Here is a 21,331-nt window from a genome sequence, read left to right as displayed (position 1 = left end):
AGATATAGTGTAAGGTAAAAGATAGGTGGACACATGGCTTGCAATTTGTGGGACTGCAGCCAGGGAATTTAGAAATTATAAATGCAGTTAATAGAATTAATAACCATTTCTCTCACCTGGCTTCTGTCCAACAAAGGCACAATGAACCAGTCCTGCATTTTCATCACAACTCTAAGCATTCTGGGATCTGTAATCCTGCATGTTATATTGACAGAGCAGAAGGATAAATCTCACAGCACTTTCAGACAGATGTGTGTGGGGTTTTTTTAATAACATTGCTGTAAATCCACACTGTAGTAACATAGTAAATGGCAGCAGATAAAGACCCAGGAGGTCCATCCAGTCTGCCCAGCAAGTTGTTTAGGATTGTAACTGCCACTCCATACAGGTTACACCCAAGCAGAAATATGACACTGAAAGTTAGCAATAGGTTGCCAGGTTTCTTCATTTCTATCTTCTAGCCACTAGGGATCCTCTGTGTCTATCCTACGCCCTTTTGAATTCTCCAACATGCCCTTTTATCTTCACCATCTTTCCTTGAAGAAATATTTCCTGACATTGTTCTTGAGTCTCCTCCCTTTCATATCATGACCCCTTATTCTACAGTTTCTTTTCCAATAGAAAAGTTTGATTCATGTGCATCTGGTATTTAAATGTCTGTATCATATCTGCCCCATCTTTCCTCTCCTCCAGTGTATACTTTTTTAGGTCCTCCAGTCTTATCTCATAAGTCTTTTGGTGCAGATCCCACACCATTTTGGTTTGCTTTTCTCTGCACCACTTCCATTCTGTCTCTATCCTTTTTGACATACGGTCTCCAGAGCTCAGGGTACTCCAGGTAAGCCTCACCAATGACCTGTTACAGGTAGGGTTGCCAACTGGCTCCAGATTTTCAGGATAGGCTGATCTGTTCCTGATTTTACCCCATCGCATATAAGGACTTGTACGCTTGCTTTTCTAAGGGACTGCAATAGAGAAGTCAGAACTACAAGTCCCAGCATGCAGTGGGTTGAATCCAAAACTGGATGACCTGAAAATCTGGAGCCAGTTGGCAACCCTATGTACAGGGGCATTATCACTTCCTTTTTCCTGCTGGTTATTCTTCTCTGTATATTGCCCAGATGAGCATCCCTCTGGTCTTAGCCACCATCTTGTTACATCACCATCTTGTCACATTACTTTGCTACCTTAAGATCGTCAGACACTGTCACCCCAAGGTCTCTCTCCCTGTACATATACATCAGTCTTTTGCTTCTTCCCCCACCCCCCAAATCTGGTACAGTACAACTGCTTTGGATTGCTAAACCCCAAATGTATGAAGCTGCATTTCTTGGCATGAATCCAAACTGCCAAACCTTCAACCATGCTTTGAGATTTCTTAGATCACTTCTCGTTCTCTCTACTCCTTCAGAAAATAATGACACATCAGATGATACTATAATTTTGGAATTCTTTTGATATTTTTTAATGTAATACTGTGATGGTGGGAAATTTTTTTTTAATGTTATTATAGGTATGAAATTCTTGCATTGACTTCACCAGCATTCCCTATATGGAGCCATATTCCTGCAGTCCAAGTTCCAACTGTCATAGTATTATTACTGGAGAAAATGACAAGAGTCATTTTACATATTGCAGCAAAGAAAGGACTGTTTTTAAAACAAATGCTGTTTGCAAAATCACAGTTTCTTCTGGTAAGTGGCTACAGGGTTCACACAAAAGAAATGCATGGTGGCCATCCTTTGAAAACCAGGACTGGCGCCGAGTGTACCTGATGGATTGAAGTTAATTTGGGAGAGAGTACAGTAAGACTATTTTAAAAGTATACTGATGAAACTCAGGATTTTGGCTACCCCTCCCTATTTAGTGATTAATCCAAAGCAAGCCCTTCCCTGGTTGAGTGACAGTGGGTAGAATTTATATTTGAAGATATGTCTTGTAACTAGGTTCAATTTTTTACCCTTCTGTACCACGTCAATGTGAACCTCAATGTACAAATGTGAACATAAACTCATGGTAGTGTTGTAATAGTAATGAACTATGAGGGGCCATCATACGCATGCAGGCCTGGTTTTAGGCATAGGCATTTGCCTAGGGTGCCAGCTTAAAAGGGGCAATGCCATTGCACTCTGCCAATGGACATGCAAATCTTAAATCTGACCCTTTATGCGTGGATGGAAGCTGATAAGCTAAAAATATGCACTTTGTGTAGGAGCATCCAGCCACACATATGATGGTGGACCTTCACAATTCATTAGTGATAGTGATAAGCAGCATCTGTATAATAGTTTAAAAACAGTGTTTCAGAGGAATCTTTGTACATGTTTGGATTTCATTGAATTGATTTCTCCAGCTGGACTTGATTCAGTCAGTTGTTAATACTGATACTAAGGTGCTGTCCTGACACTTGGCAATCTGTTATTCTGAAATACCAACAGATGTGTCTAATCTCTTCCTCTTTGCACACTAGAATTTTTGCATATATTTGTTTTTAGAAATATTTTCATATAATAGAATATTGTGATTAGTGTACACATAGTGCTTTGAGTTCTGTAGCTGTACAGATCTGTTTTATACATGCCACTTGTCAGCCCTTGTATCATTTGGTTTGATGTCAGAATGAGTGCGTCAGTCTTCACTGTGAGCTGTAATTTTTATACAAAGCAGAATTCTGAAAATAGGTATAGCTTTCCCCAGCTGTGCTTACGTTATGTGAGCTAAACATTTACATTCCAGTAATCGCCTTGTGTTCCCCCTTGCATTCTGGACTCCTGTCGCTGTCTTTTAGTAAACAAGCTGCAGCCACAGATTACTGAATGTGGCCAATATCTTATTGAGATCCCCCCAGCCCAGCCAGCTGCAGTTCCAAGCTATTCTGCTGATCCCTCATGCACAGACTGTCCTGCTGTGCTCCAGAATTAGTATTCAAGGCATGGAGCTCAGTATTTCAGACTGGAAGAGCATATCCTTCCTGCTTCAGGCAATAGACAGAAGTCCTTGTTTATGATTCGCTTTAGTGTCAGGTGGGCAGCATGGTCTTGGAATTTGGTTGCTTTTGCTGCAGGGATATATGGAAATCTTTGGTCAGTCTGCAATTAACTTCAGGGAAAGTGGATTTGTATTTAGTTATTCACCTTTTTCAAAGTCAAGCTCAAGGCAAGTTACAATTCAAATAATACAGGCCTGGTTGTCAGGATATCCACAGCAAATATTCATGAGATAGATTTCCATACAGTTGAGGCAGCATAAGCAAATCTTATCTCATGCATATTCATTGTGGATATCCTGAAAACCAGACTCGTTTGTGGCTCTCAAGGTCTGGAGTTGGCCACCTCTTCTATAGGTATTTTCCTGTCCCAGAGGGTTTACAAGCAAAGGGTCTGATTTACTCAGCATTTTCCCCATAGACCAGGTCTCCCGTGATTTCACAGCCACGGGAAAGGCCGCAAAATCTGGACCTTCCTGCAAAATTGCCCATTCCCTGCAGAATTGCCACAGGAGATCAGGGGCCAGAGAATCAGCAGGAGCAGCATTGTATTTTACCTGGAAACCACTGCTGCTGGGATTGTTGTGCTGCTTCACTCCACCCACTGCCACCCTGATCTGTTCCTCTCCCTCCTGCCATGCACGCCTCTCTCCATCACCCACATGCGCCATCTTCATCTATTTGGTGGCCAGTAGGATCACTGCTTGTGATGGGACTTGGGGGGAGAGAGAGAGAAACATGCACCCTCCTCCAGAGTTGGGCACTGCACTACTGCTGCTCTCCTCCTTGCTGTGATCAACACAGCTGGAAGGACTCTGTTGCCAACTGCTACCAGTGTTTAGAGGTTCACAGTGCAAGGGCCCGTGACTGAAGAGAACAACGTGGCTTCAGCTGCTGTACAGGCAATGGGAAGGTGAGTGAAGGGATTGAGGAGCAGAGGCCAGACAGTGGTAGCAGAATCGAGGGGGTGCAGGGGGGAGTTGGAGAGTAAAGGGGATGGAGGGAAGAATGATGAGAAAGGGAGAGAGAGGGGATCTTAAAGGTTGTGGGGAGAAGGTGCAGGGGGCAACAGTAAGTGAGAGGATGAGGGAAAGGTGAGTGATCTGAGGAGTTGCAGAGAGGGAAAGTGAGTGAGAGATGTAGGGGGCAAGGTTGGAGGTGATTGGAGGGGATTCAAGGAGGGAGGGAGTTGGAGAGGGATTGAATGAGAGGATCAAGTTGTTGAGTATGAGTGAAGGAACCAAGGTGTGAGGTGATCATAGGGATGTGTGTGGAGAAACAGGTTGCGCATCGGAGAGGGGGGTGTGGAGAGTGAGTGAGAGAAAGGAAGAATGTTAGGGGGAGGAGAAAGGTGTGGTGTGAGTAGATCATTCCTTCCTTTCTTGATCTCCCTTTTTCCTCTCCCATCCCTGACCTCTCCTCCCTCTCTTCTTCGTCTTTCTTTCTCTCTCTGTGCCTCTATCCTCCTCCAGCCATTATCTCTCCTGCCTGAAATCCACTCTCTCGCCTCCCCAGATATCTTCCTCCTTTTTGTCCCCAGCACCAATCACTAAGATACTTTTTTCCTGTAATAAAGGATCAAATAAATTGGACACAGAAATGTCAGAAAAATAACTTATTCTATAATGTAAGAAAAACATTTTCAATATTTATTTGTTTAAAACAATTTATAGACCACTTAGTTAAAATATATGCAAAATTATGCAAATTTGCTACATAATTTTGAAAAATCTGCCACAGGTAACCAGTTGTTCTGTCATAGACACAGAATGGGAGAAAAGCCTTAGTAAATCAGATCCTTAGTTTGCACTTGAGGCTTACCCAAGGTCACAAAGAATATCAAAAGGGGAATTAGGATTTGAATCCTGATTTTCCTGGTTTTCAGCCTGCTGCTCTAACCACTAGGATACTCCTGAGGGTGCTTGCAGTTTGCCTTTGGGATTCTCTGACATTTCTGATGGTCCTCCCTGTAAAATTAGCAATGGTTCAAACTACATATCTTAAGGTGAGATTTCTAGGATGCAGCGTACCATCCTAGGACTGCTGTGCCATAGTGCAAACATAGAATCCCTTCTCATAGCATTCAGTGCCTACTGCTGTGTGAGCAACACATAAGCAAGATGATGGCAGCACATGCCCAGTGATCCCTGGCATCTGATACTTTTGCCTTTTCCTTAGCACAAGTAGTTCCAATAATGGGCTATAGCTGAAGCTTTGATTCTAAAAACCACAATTATACTTATATTTAGATAGGAACATGACAGCAGAAAAAGGCTATATGGCCTATCTAGTCTGCCCATGCTGCTGTTCACTGAACTGCAGCAGAAAAATATCCTGTGTTGTCTGCTGACTTGGAGCATAGGAGATTTAAGCATGATGAGTATATGCAGGAGAAAGGGATTTAGGGAGGGAAAAGCACATGCAGAGATCCCATGTGAGTGAATATGGACACCAGGGTGCCCAATGACTGGCACAGTTAAAGATGAACATATAGGCTTATAGGCACTAACCTTGCAAGTACCAAAAGGTCCAGCATTCATATTGTCAATTATCAAACAACATATGATAAGTATTAATGACATTCATAATAGACTTCATCGTATAGTATAGAGATTCAACTTTAGAACTCAGCCTTATATTTAATAATCAGTCACTATATTTTTATAGGGTGAGCAAGTGTCCCATTCATGTAAATAAACAACACTTTATATATTCAATTTTTGTGCGCAAAATATCAAATGGTGAAGATGTTGAAAAACTTCATGTCATTTCAAATACACTTATTTATGGAAGCCGTCGAATTCAAAGCAACCGTGCCCGATACGGGGCCATGTTTCAGATAGCGATCCTTTTTCAAGGGCTATAATCACTGCAACTGAAAAAAAGGTCCATCATATCAATAAGTAACACTTTCAATATATTTCTTTCAAGATGAAGGCAATGCTACAGAATATTCCTAGATATTTGATCCAACATAACAGCCCGGGACTTACTGTTGAAGTAATCGCTGCTCAAACATGGCGTTTTAGCGTTCCATTTCCGGTTTTTGCGGAGAGGCGTGCTTTGAAAGTAGTATTTAAACGGTCTTGCTTTCAATTTTCCTTATAGCAATCAATTCGCTGACGTATTAGAAGGCTACTTAAACTGTGAACGGATGATCACAGTATAGTACCCGCCTCCCTCTTCTATCGTTCCATCAAGGAATTAAATAAGAGAATACCATTCTACTGCTGCATTTAAACCTCCTGGGTGTGAGGAATTTAACCGGTGGATCCACTGTTGTTCCTTCAAATTCAAAGCTGTCTTAGGATCTCCTCCTCTAGGATTCAATTGCACCACCTCAATTACCCGCCTTTTTAAATCAGCAAAAGTGTGATGCAATTGTACACAGTGTGCTACAGTCGAAGTTTGTAAGTTTGCTATCTTTAAACAGCTGCGATGTTCTATAAGGCGTGTTCTGATGGTGCATTTTGTGCGTTCCACATAGTATAGATTCCATGGGCAAATAATTAAGTAAACCACATTACTGGAGAAGCAATCTGAATGATGATAAGCTTGGTATGTTTTACCTTTAAGATTGGACCAACAAGGGCCTGTGATGGCCTGCTTACAAAGATCACATTTGTGACATGGCCAAAGGCCTGCTTGCAAATTATCTATTGGCATCGGGATAGGTGTTAAAAAAGAATGGACCACAAAATCTCTGATGTTCATGCCTCGGCTGTATGCGATCACCGGTCTTTCCTTGAAGACCTGATGGATTTTTAAAACTGGCTAGTGTTGTAAAATTACTGCTGCAATTGCAGGCAGTTTGACAGAATACATCAATGTACACACTAATGGGAGCGATGTCTGTGGCTCTTTCTCGAGTAGTAACCATTGTAGTTTGTCGTTGAAAGCCCTCTTGTAGGCTTTCTTGATGGTTGACATCGGATAACCTCGTTCTAAAAGTCTGCAGAACAGTACATCAGATTGGGTAATGAATTCTGCTTTTTCGCTGCATAATCGACATAAGCGTAAAAATTAGCTGACTGGTAGGTGGAGAGGATGAAAACTAGTGAAATGCAGTAGTGTTTCTCTCTGTGGGTTTTCTATAGATGCTCGTGGACAAAGAATCATCTTATTTTTCAATCAGAATGTCAAGGAAATTGATAACATGAGAATGATAGCTCATTGTGAATTGTAGGTGGGAATCTAGAGAATTAATCCATTATTGAAAGTGTTGCAAACTGTCTGCATCTGAATGCCACAAAAAGAAAATATCGTCTATATATCTGGTCCAGAAAGAAACATGTTGAAACACTGTAGAATTATTCAAAAATTGTTCTTCAAAACTTGCGACATATAGGTTAGCTAAACTTGGTGCCATGGTGGCCCCCATGGCGGTGCCTTGAATTTGTTTGTGAAAAACTCCTTGGAAAACAAAGACATTTTCACTGAGAGCCAACTTTGTTAGTGCCACGATGAATTTGGATGGTATTCGCTGTGGGCGTGGCCTTTTCTCTAGTGTTGTAGAACAATCTTGTTGCGACCGTCGCTGCCCGATGTCTCCACTCCGCCCACCTTACCTCTTTTGCGACTCCCTCTTTGGTTGATGGAAGTTTGGCTGCCGCAGCGTCATCTTGCCATTCTCCTCCAGCGTCCCGGGACCGGCTAGACGCTGCCTTCCACCATGTTCTCCTGAAGCCTAAGGGCGCATGTGTGGCGCGGCCCCGACTCAAGTATCAGCTGTGGCGTGAACCTCAGGGGCGTCCCCCTGAGATGACGTCATCTAGCCCGGATATTTAAGGTCTTTGTTTTCGCTACCTATTCGAGTTAGCAACGGTTTACCTAGCTTCCTCCATCAGGTATCGCTGCGGATGGGTTTCGCTCTCTGCATACCCTGCTACTCTGCCTCCTCGGAATTTACCAGGGGTACCCGCTCCTCGGAGGCCTCGCTCTCTCTCTTGCTTTTCAGGTCGCAGTCTGGAACCGGTACTCGCTCCTCGAGGGCCCACATTCCCGGACCTGCTACCGAATACTACTTCTGCCAGGAAGTCACCGCTGCCTACAACACCAGTGAGTTACCATCTCTCTCTCAGAGCTTTCCCTGGAACCAGGTACTTGCTCCTCGAGGGCCTACTTCAAGAGACTATTGTGTGAGTGTTACCATCAAGGTTCTGTTCCTGAACTCTGCATACTCTGCCTACTCACTATTTTCAGTTTCTCTACAGCTCAGCCATCCTGGGATCGCTGTTCCAGTGCCTGAGGTACTACAGCCCAGCTGGGCTCGTCCAGCTCACTACTGCCACCTCTGGTGGTTCACTATACAGTTTAATAAAAGATATAGTGTGTGTCTGTCTCCCAACTCTGAGCCTGACCGGGGGCCCCTCTCGGGATCTTCCCCCGGGGCTGTGGTCATCTGCCACCGGCCCAAGGATCCACCCACAATTATCACAAATAATAACAGATTGCTAACTCCATGGAGCCGGCACAGCTCAATGCCTTACGGGCCATACCGGGCCTGGCCCTGCGCATTTCGGAGCAGCAAGACGCCTTGGAGAAACTTACTTTTTTTTTTTTTTTTTTTTTTGTATAATATGTTTATTGCATTTTTCCAAACAGCATAGACATGGCAAACGATACATGGAAAAAATAAAATTACAGCCAGAACATCGTATAATCCGCCACTAATATGTGCCGGCAATCCATGTCTTTGGCAGTGAACAAATACAGATAAATGAAAATAAATAAATAAATTACCTTTGCACTACCTGCTCATTCTGAGAAGAGCACATCAGTGGAAAGAGAAGGAAGGGATACAAACCCCAACATAAGAATCACCCTTCTGTCTGTAAAGAGTCAACCCTCTTCGTGTCCCTCCCCGTCCCATATGCAGGTTTAACAAGAGTATGAAGTAGGGACGTAAGGGCGTCCCGGGCTATCCCCTGCCAGTCTACTCCCCCCCCCACCCCTAAGAACCCCTATCCCCCCCACCCCCTCCACCCCTGTCTGTGTCTGTGCAAGGCAACATCAATCGCGCTCTTGTGTCTACCTGTACTTAGCTACTACTAATCTCTAGGGAAGATTATGTTCCTGGTCGTAAGAAGATACTACGAAGAGGAACCCACGGTAGGCCTCAGATATGTATTTAAGGGCTTCCAAGTGGTTTCGACCTCCAACCTCCGTTTTGCCGAGGTTTGTCGGGCACTGCAAAATTCTAAAGTGTACAACTTAATAAGTAAGGTGAACCAATGGTCCTGTTTGGGTGCGTCTTCACCCACCCACCCCGTAAGGATTACCTTCTTGGCGATCAGTCCTGCCTTGCATATAAAATTATGCTCAACCAGCAATTGCTTGGATAAGCGTGTTGGCGCCACCCCAAACAACCACCACATAGGATTCATCGGCAGGTCTCTCTGTAATAGCTGCCCGCACATTTGAATGACCTGTGACCAGAAAGCATATATCACTGGGCAAGACCAAAAACAATGAGGATATGAACCTTCGCTCAGTTTACACTTCAGGCAGGTAGGTGAAGTGCTAACCCCAGCTAGAAAAGCCCGGGTTGGAGGCATATAATAAAACCGTAGGAACTTATATTGTAGCTCTCTATACAAAATACTTTCAGACCAAGTTGGTATAGCCTTAAAACACTTTGAAAAAACTAAAAGAGGCAATGAAAACTGGGGCCAGGCCTCCCATTTCTTGTGAAGAGAGACAATATCTCCTGCGTCTGTTGCCGCTTGCAGCGCCTGTCTGTAAGTTGCTATGGTCGGCTTATTAAGCTTTCTGGCCCCGACCAGCTTATGTAAAGCCCAAAAGGGAGCAGAAGGTTCAAAAAGCCTCCCCTGTGCGCCCAAAAAGTGCCGCAGTTGATAGTATGCGAACTGGTCGGTATTGGGTAGGTAATATGTCGCCTGTAGTTCCGTAAAGGCGTATAACAATCCAGTACTCTGGGAATAACATTGATATACCCACTCCAATCCCTTACTCTTCCATTTATGAAAAACGGAGAACGTATGCGCTGGTGGGAATAAAGGATGATCACATATGTCCAAGAAGGCCGTTACCATAGAAGGTGAAATTTCTTACACAGGAAAACCCACGCTCGACGGCAGGATTGTATCCACGGTTGTGCCGCTACTAAAGAGGAAAGGTGGGCTAATGGCAACTGAACCAACGCATTGAAAGAGCGAATCCCCAGCCAGTGCTGAAGATCTACCAGCGGTGTATAATAAGTGGTGTGTTCAAGCATATCCTTGAGGTGCCGCAGCAAGGCCGCCAAATTATAAGCCCTAATATCTGGGCAGTTCAGGCCACCTTTCTCAAACGGATTCATCAAGGAACTTAACGCGATACGCGCTCGTTTGCCGACCCATAAAAATTTTCGCAAGATCGCATGAAGTTCCTTACGATGCTTCTGAGAAAGCCATACTGGTAACATTTGAAAAATATAGATCCACTTGGGCAGGACCATCATTTTATATAAGTGTATTCTACCCGAGAGGGAAAGCGGAAGGGACTGCCATCTTTCCAAAATGCTTCTCGTGTTGCGGAGAAGCGGTTCCACATTCTCCCGATAGAGGTCAGACAAGGTGGGAGGAATACGAATACCCAAATATTTCATGGTGCCATGAACCCATTTAAGCGGGAACATTCCCACCCATGCAGCCCTCACGTGCCCCCCAACATCCAGAACCTCAGATTTATCCTGATTGACCCGTAGCCCTGCAAATGTACCATATGCCGTTTGAATATCTAAAAGCAACCGTAAGGAATGGTGAGGGTTAGTAAGGTAGACTAGTATATCATCAGCGAACGCTGCTATCTTAAACTCATGGTCAAGAGATCCCAACCCTCTAATATCCGGGGATTGTGCAATTTTTCTAAGTAGCGGGTCAATCGCCAGAATGTACAGTAAAGGTGAAAGGGGGCACCCCTGCCGAACCCCCCTCCGTATGTGCACTGCCTCTGATTTGTACCCATTGGCCACGATATGGGACTCAGGACTATTTATTTATTTATTTATTTAAAAATTTTTTATATACCGACATTCATCCAGGATATCACATCGGTTCACAGTGTAACGCAAATATACGCCATGCATGGCGCTTTACATGGAACAGATAAAACATGTTAACAAGGGAATAACGGGATAAGAGAACATGGGATAAATTGCATTAAATATTAAACAAGAATTGCAATTATATACATATGTACAATGTTGAGAGAACTGAGAGAAAAGGGATTTGGGAATATTAGGGGGGGAGGGGGGAGTGGAGAGCAGAGGGGGGAGAAGAGGGGAGAAGGGGGCGGAAAGAAGAAGGATGGGGCAAAAGCGGGGTACCGAAAGGGGGGCCGTGGAAAGGCAGAGTGGAGATTAGGTGTATGCTTTGGCAAATAGCCAGGTCTTAAGCTTCCGCTTGAAGGATTTCAGGCATTCCTCTTGCCGTAGTTCAACTGGCATTGTGTTCCAAAGGGTCGGCCCGGCGATGGATAGTGCACGGGCTCTTGTGGAGGTTAGTTTGTGGAGTTTGGGAGAGGGGATAGGCATGGTTGCGAGATGTGTAAAGGACTACTGTAAAGGAGTGATAAGTAGGTCAGAAAACTACCTTGCAGACCATATCTCTGAAGGCAGGAAAACATATAAGGCCATGAGACCCTATCGAATGCCTTTTCGGAATCGAATCCTATGGCTAAAGCGGGGGTTTTGGTGTGAAGAGATGTTGCCATAGCAGTGATCAGGCGAACGATATGGGTGCAGGCTGGCCTATTCTTAACAAACCCCACTTGATGTTTTGATATAAGTGCTGGTAAGAAGTGCCCCAATCTATCTGTTAGAATTTTGGCCAAGATTTTTAAGTCACAATTTAACAGTGATATTGGGCGGTAGGAAGCTGGTTGCTGAGGATCCTTTCCCGGCTTGGGAAGAACCGTAATATAAGCGGTATTGAAATGAGGAGGGAGAGCTTCCTTTTGCACAGAATCATTAAAGAAGTTGGTAAGAGGAGTAACCACCTGCAGCTGTAAAAGTTTATAAAAATCGAATGAAAAGCCATCCGGGCCAGGGGCCCTGCCCCTCTTACTGGTGGCGATGACATTGGATACTTCTAACGGTATAATAGGTCTGTTAAGAAAAGCCACCTGGGAAGCCGAGAGTGACGGCAAATGGAGATCCTGGAAAAAATCCGCTTCTTCCCTGGCCCCCCCCAGGCACATCATCAGTGTAAAGGGATTCATAAAACACTCGGAAGGCCTCACAGATAGCCTTACGAGAAGTGACCAGTGTCCCATCCGTCGTTTTCATTTTGGGAATAAAAGTCTTACCCCTATGAGCCCATACCAACGAGGCCAAATATTTACCCGCTTTATTACCAAATTTAAAGAAATTCTTTTCGGCCGTCTGAAACGCCTGTTGGGCCCTTTGATGTAAAGCACAATTGAGATCCCTCAGGATGTTGAAATACGCCCTATGTTGGGCCTGTGTTGGATGAGAGGACATGTGTTGCTTATGCGCGCGTAATTGAGTTTCAAACTGTAAGATTTTATGATTTAGCCGTTTAGACCTGGAGGCCATATAGGAAATAATTTCCCCTCTAACTACGGCCTTGGCGGTCTCCCAAAATAGTTGGGGAGTGTCTTTGTGTGAGTGATTATGGAGATCAAATTCTTTCCATTTTTGGGAGAGAAACTCTTTAAAGTCCGGATCTTCACGCAGAAAACTGGGGAACCGCCAGAACTTTTCATTAGGTTCCTTAGTGTGAAACCGTAATTCGACCCATATCAGCGCGTGGTCTGAGATCGCTGGGGAACCAATGGCGGCCTTAATAAGAGCCTGAAAACCATCTTGCGGTGTCAGTATGTAATCTATCCTTGATAAGGCGACATGCGCCCGCGAAACATGTGTAAAATCTCGCTCTGTGGGGTGTAGTGTGCGCCACGAATCAAGCAAAGATAGTTCCTGACATAGAAAAGCTGCCCCCCTCCCAGCATGCCCTCTAGGGGCGAATCCCGGGGGCGACCTATCCATTTGTGGATCATGGGTAAAGTTGAAATCTCCCGCAACTACTATGTAGCCTTGGGCATGGGTCACTATTTGCGTTAACACATATGTGTAAAAGGCATGGGAGTACGTGTTGGGTGCATATATACAACAGATCGTGAATTGTTGACCATTAATATTCCCTACAACCATGACTAGTCTCCCCTCTGGGTCTTGTACAGTGTGAGAAATTGTACATGAAGCAGATTTGTGGACTAGGATCGCCACTCCCCCCTTTTTCCCCTTGGCTGGCGAAAAATAGCAGGTACCTACCCAATTTTTCTGTAATTTTTGACTCTCGCTAGCATTCAAGTGGGTTTCCTGGAGGCAGGCAACCGTGGGATTGCATTTTTTAAGTTGTTGCAAGATCTTATACCTCTTGATTGGCGAGCCCATCCCATTCACGTTCCATGATACTATTTTTGTAATATCACCCATAATGAAGAAAGACAGACTCGTGTATCCGGGCGCGACCCATGGGCACCTCCCCTGCTATGGACATACACACTTGGAAACAAAGTCCCAGCCCCCCGAGCTTAAAACAGTAAAGGAACCTTGAGCACAACAAAATGTCAGAAAGAAGCACATGACACTTACCCCCCCCTCAACAATCCCATCCCCCTCCCTCCCCCAACCCCCCCATCCCTGCCCCCCTCTCCCCCCTCCCCTTCCCATCCCCGATCCCTCCCTGTAAGACCTTGCCCTTCCTAATCCCCGTAAATGGGGAGAGAGTCACGTAATTTGATGCGGGCGGGTGCCACGCATCTTCACCGCGTAGGCTCTGCTGAGCACCACTGCTTCTGGGCGGGTCCGCAGTCGGGCCTACTGCGGGCAATGCTGTTCACGTGCGCTGTCCCCTGGCTGAGCAAATCCAGTCTGATACCCAACTGCCCGGCTTGGACGAAGTTAGTCCAGTCTCAAAATGATATTGTGGGCACCGTGAAACATAAAAAAGTCCAAATAGTGCCCAAAATTTAACAATCAACAAGAAAGGAAGGCCGTACTCAAAACCAGATGGCCTCGCGGAAAAGAAGAAGAAAAAAACAAACACAGCAGCACCCCCATCCTCATAAGGCGCAACCGTGCACCACAACTTTTTTTTTTTTTGGAGGCAACTAATGAACCGTCAGGAAGTCCGTAGCCCCTAGGAACAAAAGACATCCCAGTGCGTTGAGACCCATCACCTCGAACACCAGCCTTAGTCCGTAGAGGACGAAAGCATTCTCCGGTCTGTCGGAGGCCTCAGCTCTGCACTGTAACGGTGTCTATCCAAAATGGCCGATCTTTCACCGCCCATTAGGGCCATATTTGAGACATAAATTGCTGAGCCTTCTCCGCATTTTCAAAGAGGTGCGTGCGATTGTCATGCCATATTTTTAGCCGGGCTGGGAATTGCAGGGTAAAGCGAACCTGCTTAGCAAATAGAGCTGAGCATATCTGCGAATAACTCCGTCTTTGCCCCGAGACTTTGGCCGAGTAGTCCTGGAAGAGGCGTACCTTATGAGATTCATAGGCCAGGTCTGGAACGCTTCTATAAGCTTGCAGGAGCGCTTGCTTATGGGCATAATTAAGGACTTTAGCTATCACAATTCTGGGACGGGTCTCACCATCGCGTTTCTGACCGAGGCGGTGGGCCCTCTCAATATGGAGGACAGGGAGTAGCTCCGGGAGGTGGAGGGCATCCGGAAGCCAGCTTTCCAAAAAAGACCCCAGGTTTTTTTCTGATAGCGATTCAGGCAGACCCAGGATCCGTATGTTAGATCGTCTGCTCCTATTTTCTAGATCTTCGATTTTCGCTGCCTGCGCTTCAAGTTGCGATTCCAGCGCCGACACCTTGGCTGAGATGGTAAGTGCGTCATCCTCTAACGTTCCGACTCGTGTCTCAATTTGCTCCAGCCGAGGATTCAGATCCGACAGTGCAGTATGAATTTCCGTCATCTGAGAGGAGATGGTGGCTAGCTTCACATCCAGCGCTTCCATGAGAATCGTTTTTAGTTGTGCCGAAATCTCTGGCGAGAGCTCAGGCAAAGCAGGGGCAGATGCCGTTTCAGATACCGCCGCCATCTTTGCGTCCCCGGGTTTCAGTTTATCCTTGTCTTTTCTCCCGGCTCGGAGGGGCATTCCCGCTGGTGAGCGCTGCATATAATTAGTTATGGACATGTATGGTGAGCCGGTTCACCTTCGTTCAGTGAAAAAAAAACGCGGTTTGCAGGCTTAAAAAAAGAGTTTAGCAGAGCATGGCACCCGGAGCCCCCTTAGGCACGTCTTGCCTCGCTCACCGCATCACGTGACTCCTGGATGATTTTAACAATAGGTTACAAATTAATCTGGAGAAACTTACTTCATCGTTCCATCAGCTACACACACAGAAGGTTCAAGGCACAGCTTCCAGCCATGAAGGTGAGTTACAGGAGGCAACTTTAAAGACTGCTGTACCACTGGCGGCTCCAATTTGTTTTTCCAGAGAAATCCAGAAGACCCGGGGTTTTTTAAACCAGTGCTGCATACATTTTGCCTTACAGCCATCTTTATTTCCTACGGCTCTCTCCAAGACTACCTACATCCTTTCATACCTGGATGGTAGGGCTTTGTCTTGGGCATCTACTTTGTGGGAATGCAAGGACCCCATTTTGCAGGACATAGAAGGATTTATGGACTTATTTCTTTATTTCTTTATTTTCTTTATTAATTTTTCAAAACTATTAAAAAGTAATAATCAACTTTGCAAAATGAAATATTAAATTTTTGAACATACATTCTAATCACACAACTTATAAATAAGAAGTAAACATATTTGTTCAAAAACTAAACATCATAGAGGCAATACCAAGAGAACGAAATTTGTAAGTGAGGAGAATTTTTTTTTTGAAAACTTATAATAGAATAATTTGGATATTCATGAAAGTTTCAACAATATACTAATTACTTACACCTCCATCTTTAATAGATATCTGCATCCTAGCATTCAAAAAATCTTGCAATTGAGATACCTCAAAGAAAATAAAAACATTTCCCTGTTGTTTTATTACACATTTACATGGGTATTTTACAACCATAGTTGCCCCCAGTGCCAAGACGCTGGGCTTTAAAGAAAGAATAGCTTTGCGTCTAATCTGAGTACTTCTGGCAAGGTCAGGGTATACCCTGACCTTACCACCTAAGAATTCAATACTCATGTTTTTAAAATATGCCTGCATAACCAGATTCATTTCCTGTTGGGTCTGAAATGTTACTAATAAAGTGATCCGATCCAAAATCTCATCTTGTGTTTCTTCCAAATATTGGGTTAAATTCTGGAAATCTATAGATTGCTTAGATTCAGTATTTTTTACTTCATTTTGCTTAGAAGGTAATTGAATTATTTTCTTTCTAAAAGGAATTTTTTCAGAGGAAATTTTTAAATTTTTTTCCAAATATTTTTTTAAAGTTGTCAATAAATTTTCCTCTCTTAATTTAGGGAAATTTAATAATCTAATATTCAAATGTTTTACTGTATTTTCTAAGTATTCTATTTTCCTCAAAGTAGCAGATCTTTCACAAGTAATAGTAGTGGTTAGATCTTTTAAACCTCTAACTTCCCCTTCCAAAGAAATAATCTGTATGCACTGATCCAAAAGGATCCGTTGATGATCTTGAGTAACAGAGTCCAGTTTATTAGACATATGCTGTAATAGCTTTGATTGTTCTTGAATGTTATATGCCAATCTTTTCATTAGATCTGCCAAAGAGTCTAATGTTACAGCTGATTTTTCTCCAATCCCCGCTAGGATGCTGTTTCCTTCATCCAGATCTAATTTAAAATCTGGAGTCGAAGACCTAGCTTTCTCCAAACTACCATCAAAGTTCCCAACATGCTGGGGTAATGGAGCGAGAGTTTCTCCTCCTACTCCAGCAACATTCGAAGGAGTATGTGGGGAAGCTATAATCAGCTGGCGAGGGTAGGGGTGGGCTTAGTGATATTTCCCCTGGTGAAACTTGTGTTCCTCCCACATTCCCATCTATGGGATTTGCCAAGCCCTGAGTTGATGTTGAAACAGCATTCTCAGAAATAAATCTTTGTTGTAGCGAAGGTGATTGTTCTGCTGGGTATACTCTCACCTTGGCTTTACGTTTATGAGGCATATTATACTAAAGAGATTAAATATACAAAGAATATATCCAGAGATACCCTTCCACGTTACCAAACCTAAGATTCACCTCTTGGTGCGACAGCTATCAGAAGAAATAATTTAAACGGAAATATTAAAATCTATTAGCCTTCACAAACTAACCCAAACTAAGCCGGGCAAAGCCACGCGCGCTTTGGTGGCGCGCCGCTCAGTGCCGATCTTTGAGGCACTCTCTGGCCCCTCCCACAGACATCAGGGTCCAGATGGTAATTCAGTGAGAACAAACTCACCCAATGAGGAAACACAGTCATTCTAACTAGCTCTGAAGTTCTTTTTTTTCCAGGTAATTAGCTGTCCTCATTATGGACTTATTTAAATCCGTTTTTGATGACCCTGCTCGAACTTCTGTCGCCGGTTCTGCTTTGGTTGAATTGAAGCAAGGCAACAGATCATTGGCTGAATTTGCCATAGAGTTTAAAACTCTTGCGGCGGAACTCTGCTGGGACCCCAAATGTCTCAAGACTCTCTTTTTCAGAGGCCTGGATAACAGTTTAAAGGACGAGCTGGCTACTCGTGAAACACCTGACTCGCTGGACGAATTAGTAGCCTTGGCCACTCGGATTAATCACCGGCTTCGGGACAAGGTGAAGGAACTCCGGCCTAAGGTGTTACCTGGGTTGAAACAGGCTAGTGCTATACCTGCACCTCGGATGGTTCCAGTAATCCCTGCTGCTGATAAAGATAAACCGATGCAACTTGGTCATGGACATTTGACTTCCAAAGAGAGAAGACTTTGGAAGAGGCACGGCCTTTGCATGTACTGTGGTCAGCCCAGCCACAATGTCTCTACATGCTCCATTCATCCGGAAAACAGACGGGCCTAAGTCCTGCAGAAGGACTGTTCTTAGGCCTCACTTCGCCCTCTCCTCCGCTCTCTCTCCCAGTCTCCTTGACCTACGGACCAGTCACGGTTCAGACTCCTGCCCCGGTGGATTCAGGGGCAGGAGGCAACTTCATTCTCAGACATCTAGTGGAATACTTGAAGATTCCCCTCATCAAGTTGAAAGATCCACTACTGTTATCCTCCATTCATGGAGAGCCCTTACCGGGTGACGTGACTTGCCAAACTGTACAGTTACTCTCCGCACCGCAGCTCTCCATACGGAATCGCTCTCCTTCTTTGTACTGGAAAGGGCCATGCACCCTGTCGACCTGGGGTTACCCTGGTTGCAAGTGCACCAATCCCAATTTGACTGGGCATCCTTGGATCTCTCCCGCTGGGGCCCAGAATGTCACGGGAGGTGCCTTAAGGAAATCTCACCTATCATTTTCATGCTTACGACTCCAGTGATGCCAGGACTGCCGCCCCAATATGCATCCTTCGGGGATGTATTTTCCAAAGAAGCGGCTGATATTCTTCCTCCACATAGGCCCTATGACTGTGCCATAAGACTGAAGCCCAATGCTGAGCCACTGAAGGACGGGTGTTCCTCTCTCAGCCATTGAGAATAAAGCAATGTCGAAATACATTGAAGAAAATCTCCAGAAGGGCTTTATCAGACCATCAAAGTCACCAGCCGGTGCAGGCTTTTTCTTTGTGGGGAAGAAGGACGGTACCCTACGTCCATGTATCAATTACCGAGGTCTAAACGAAATCACGATCAAAGACCGTTACCCCTTGCAGTTAATCTCGGAGCTGTTTGACCGGCTGCAAGGGGCCAAGATATTTTCAAAGCTCGACCTGAAGGGGGCCTACAACCTCATTCACATTCAGAGCAGTGATGAATGGAAAACGGCCTTCAACACGCAAGACGGCCACTTCAAGTATATAGTAATGCCGTTCGGGTTGTGCAATGCACCCGCCATTTTCCAAAATATGATGAACGACATCTTGCGGGATCTGCTGTACAGGAATGTTGTGGTCTACCTGGACGACATATTAATCGTCTCCCAGGATTTGGACACCCACATTGCAGATGTCAAGCAAGTATTCCACAGTCTTTGCGAACACCGGCTGTACACCAAACTCTCTAAGTGTGAATTTCACAAAGACTCAGTGCCTTTTCTAGGCTACATAGTGTCGAAAGAAGGCTTCCAAATTGACCCTCACAAACTTGAAAGTATCAAGAATTGGTCCCAACCTACCAGCCTGAAGACTTTAAGGAGATTCCTGGGGTTCACCAACTATTATCGAAGCTTTATAAAGAACTATTCTTCTTTAACCGTACCCTTGACTGCGATGACTCGCAAGGATGCCAACGCTTCAAAATGGTCAGCGGAGGCCATTTCTGCGTTCGGGAAATTGAAGACTGCCTTCTCCGCAGAACCGTGCTTGCGGCATCCAGACCCCAACAAGCCCTTTATCGTCGAAGTTAATGCTTCAGATATGGATTTAGGGGCTGTGTTGAGCCCATCAGGAGATTCGAAAGCCTTACGTTCCTGTTCCTTTTTCTCATGAAGATTTTCTCCAGCCGAGAAAAACTATGGGATCGGCGATAAAGAGCTCTTGGCAATAAAGCTTGCATTCGAGGAATGGCGGCCTTGGCTCGAAGGTGCTCAACATCAAATAACCATATTCACAGATCATAAAAATCTAGAGTATCTCTGCCATGTACAACGTCTGAATTACAGACAGGCCAGATGGTCCTTGTTTTTTAATCGTTTCGATTTTGTGTTGAAGTTCCGCCCTGGAGATAGAAACACCAGAGCAGACGCTCTGTCACACTCTTTTCATTCGGAGGATGTGCCTGATGAGCCACAGCACATAATTGACCCGAAGATCCTCTTGGCATCCACCCAGTCTCTACCCGCTGGTAAAACAATCGTTCCTAAAAGACTCAGGAAGAAAGTGCTCTTTTGGGCGCACGATTCCAAACTGGCTGGCCATCCTGGCCATCGCTGTACCCTGCCCAAGATACAGAAGCTGTATTGGTGGCCTACCATCAAAAAGGATACCTTTCCTACGTGGCATCCTGCACCAATTGTCCCAAGAACAAAACTGCTTCTGGACAACCATGGGGGTCAGATGTAACCACTGCCAGTTCCGGAACGGCCCTGGTCGCACATCGCTACTGACTTTGTAGTCGATTTACCCACTTCCGGAGGAATGAACACCATCTGGGTGACAGTGGATTGATTTAGCAAGATGGCATACTTCGTGGCGCTCCCTGGCATAACTTCAGCCTTGGAACTTGCAAAGCTCTTCATAACACACATATTCCACCTCCAGGGACTACATTCTCACATAGTATCCGACCGTGGGTCCCAATTCACGGCACGATTCTGGAGGGCCTTGTGCAAATTGTTTGACATCTCTCTAGACTACACCTCAGCCTATCATCTGCAGTCGAATGGCCAAATGGAACGGATGAATTGAACAATGAAGCAATTTATTCGAGCTTATGTCACGTCCCAACAGAATAACTGGGCCAAATTGCTTCCATGGGCTGAATTCTCCATCAACTCTCATCCAGCAACATCTACTAGATTGTCACCTTTTGAAGTGGTTTTTGGATGTTCCCCAACACCGCCACTTCCTCTGAAGCTCTCAGTGACGTCCCCAGCAGCTCAATCCACTGCTGATGATATCCATAATCTGTGGGTTCAGACAAAGGACATGCTAACCAAAGCGAGTGACCGTGCAAAGAAGTACTACGATGCACACCATTCGCAAGCTCTAGCCTTCAAACCAGGAGATAAGGTCTGGTTGTTAACCAAGCACCTCAGACTTAAACTACCCTCTTCTCGGTTTGCTCCTCGCTACGTGGGACCATTCCCAGTCCTTCAACATATTGGCAAAGTCATCTATCATATGAAGCTACCACCTGGTCTCAACATCCATAATGCTTTCCACGTTTCACTTCTGAAACCGCTCATACTCAGCGAATTTTCTTCCAAATCTCAGGATCCACCTGTCATCAATGCAGAAGACGACTTAGAGTTCAAAGTCAAAGAGATTCTGGATGTTTGAAAAAGGCAATACTTTTGAATATCTTCTCTCCTGGGAAGGTTTCGGCCCCGAAGAAATCTCTTGGGAGCCTCAGACCAATATCCTTGAAAAAGAGATGCTTCGTCAGTTCCACATTGCGCATCCTTCCAAACCCAAGCCTGGTACCTGAAGAAGAGATCGCCCTTTGAAGGGGGGTACTGTTGTGACCGTCGCTGCCCGACGTCTCCACTCCGCTCACCTTACCTCTTTTGCGACTCTCTCTT

This window comes from Rhinatrema bivittatum, chromosome 8, assembly GCF_901001135.1.
Source record: "Rhinatrema bivittatum chromosome 8, aRhiBiv1.1, whole genome shotgun sequence".
Classification (NCBI taxonomy): domain Eukaryota; kingdom Metazoa; phylum Chordata; class Amphibia; order Gymnophiona; family Rhinatrematidae; genus Rhinatrema; species Rhinatrema bivittatum.
The sequence above is the reverse complement of the archived record's forward strand: the minus strand, read 5'-3'. Positions refer to the sequence as shown.